Source organism: Lipotes vexillifer, unplaced genomic scaffold, assembly GCF_000442215.2.
Source record: "Lipotes vexillifer unplaced genomic scaffold, Lipotes_vexillifer_v1.1 scaffold957, whole genome shotgun sequence".
Classification (NCBI taxonomy): Eukaryota; Metazoa; Chordata; class Mammalia; order Artiodactyla; family Lipotidae; genus Lipotes; species Lipotes vexillifer.
This window is the reverse complement of record NW_006791360.1, coordinates 968,266-970,948: the sequence shown is the minus strand read 5'-3', so window position 1 is coordinate 970,948 and position 2,683 is coordinate 968,266.

Sequence of the window (2,683 nt, the reverse complement as noted above, 5' to 3'; positions counted from 1 at the left end):
TTCAGCAGCACGGCTGTACCACCATAATGAGCAGATAGCCCCAGATGACAGAGGACTCTCAGATCCTGAGCTGGCCCTCTATGCCCCAGCCACTCTTCCCCACCTGCAGTCCCTTTCTTAGAAATTCCAGCTTCATAATAAGGAAAGTGGCATCTCTCAATTCTCTGTGGAGCACAGCCATGTTCCAATTCCACTACAATGCATTAAGCCCACCCTGGTGCAAAGCACTGAGTGAGAAGTGGAGGACACAACCTCTGCCCATCAAGCCTTACAGTTTGGATGTGGAAAAAGGCAACTTTAAACAAGAATACATCACGCTCTCAAGCATGTGTTTGGGCCTACTGTCAGGGTACTCACTGTTCAGAGCTGAAGAAAATGGCTTTGGGCCATGAGAGTCAGAGCCATAGGATACCAGAGGAAGCTGGCCAGCAACTCCTGCCACCCTAGACTTCTCTCTCTGAGAGCATTCCAGAGGTCTTTGGAAGGGAGAGGTCCTGACATGGCCCAGGAACCACTCCCTCTGCCTTTTCTTTCTGAATTAGTCTCAACCAGGAAAAAGGTCTGCAACTGCACTGCAGTCTGCCTGCTACAGGGTAGGGCGTACACTCCTTGGGGCAAAGAGGTGCTGATGGACTTGAAGCCCAACACCAGTAAGGTAAGGAGGAACCCAGAACTCTGGCCTGCTGCCTCCCAGCCCAGCCACCCGCAGGCCCGGTGTGGGGTGGAGGGGAATTCAGCAAGATACTTACCAACTGGAAACAGCTCTCAGCTCTCGTCTGTGAGTTCTTCCCCAGAATGGGTAATAGCGTCCTCTCTCCCTCTCTCCCTTTATCTATCTCTCTCTCTCTCTCTCTCTCTCTCTCTCTCTCTCTCTCTCTCACCACTTCCCTACTCTTTCTGACTCTCTCTCCCAAGCACATATTTGGGTAAGTGACTCTGCTAATCCTAACCAGGCAGAATAATACCGGCTGGCCTGGGGCCTAGCGCCGTGTGGGTGTGTGCATGGGAGAGAACCGTGCAAACTTCTCTGCAGCCTGTCAGTTCGGGCAGCAAGCACAGCTACAAGACAGAGATGAAGCCTGTGTGAGTGGCCTGTGTGTGTTCAAGTGCATCAGGTATATGTTCTGTACCTGAGCTTCTCAAAAGAACTCTGGGGCTTCCCTGGTGGCGCAGTGGTTGAGAGTCTGCCTGCCAATGCAGGGGACACGGGTTCGAGCCCTGGTCTGGGAAGATCCCACATGCCATGGAGCAACTGGGCCCGTGAGCCACAATTACTGAGCCTGCGCGTCTGGAGCCTGTGCTCCGCAACAACAGAGGCCGCGATAGTGAGAGGCCTGCGCACCGCGATGAAGAGTGACCCCCACTTGCCACAACTAGAGAAAGCCCTCGCACAGAAACGAAGACCCAACACAGCCATAAATAAATAAATAAATAAATACATTGTGTATTATTTAAAAAAAAAAAAAAAAAAAAAAAGAACTCTGAACAGCAACCTCGCCATGGTGACGTCCAGGTGGCAGCCCAGTCACCCTAACCGCAGGCCAAGGACATCAGAGAATCAGCAGGCTTCTGGGAGTCAGACTTGCAGACATGGAGCCAAGAGATCAGTCTTGAGATAGCTGGGTGTGGGAGTGTGTGAAGAAGCTTAGAGTCCCAGCATCAGACTGACAGGTTTTCCACCAAAATGTGCAGGATCTGAACTAGTATATGTGACAGGTGAGTGTGAGAGAGTAGTGGGGGAAAGGAGAACTGGAGGGGATAACGGGGGTTGACTAAGAGAGAGATGGATGGATGGAGGAATGTGACCTGGGTAGAGAGACCTGGAGTCCGGAGGGTGAGGTGGGCCGGGACGGTGCTGACAGCTGTTGAGGTGTGGAGTCGCGGGGGTATGTACTAATCAGCACGCGTATTCAAGCTTCCCTTTTCCCGCCGTGGCGCCGCAGAGTTTCCTCTCGCCCCGCAGGAGCGGGGAGCGGTGGGTGTTCGGGGGCCTCCGCTGCCGGCGGCTCGGGGCCAGCTGAGCGGGGCCAGGGAAGCTCCTCTGCCCGCCTCGGGGCCGCCGGGCGGCTCACCTGGCGGGGCCCGGCCTCCAGGTTCCCAAGGCGCGGGCCGCTCCAGCGCTGTTGCAGGATTCCCGGCCGTGGGAAGAGGAGCGCCTCGCTCCATCAGAGCGGAGGGCACAGCTCGCTCCGGCTGTCGGGCCCTCCGCCGCGCGGAGCGGACGCGGGGCCGGCGGCCGCGCTAGGTCGGCGAGTCTCCACGGTGTCGGCCGGCGGTGCTCGGGCTGGAAGACCGGAGCCACAGCTGCGGGCCGCCGGGAAACCCGGGCGGGAGAGGCTGGGAGCTCCGCCCGGCCCCTGGACGTGGGCACCGCCCCAAGGTCACTGAGCCGGAGCCCTGCGCGCCGCAACGCCCTGGGGCCCCACACAAGCCTCGGCGCGGTCTGTCTTGCCGGCGGGATCCCGACCTCGCCCAGAGAAGCAGGGCCCTACCCAGCCTGCCCAAGAGGGCTGAGAAGTAAACCAAGGCGTGCCCCACCGTTTCCTGGAGAGATCGATACCTGGGAGCAGGACTCCTCTTCTTTCCTACTCAGAAAATCCTTGAGAGCAACCCCTTCCTTTACCCCCAACCCCTACACACACACACACACACACACACACACACACACACACACACACACACA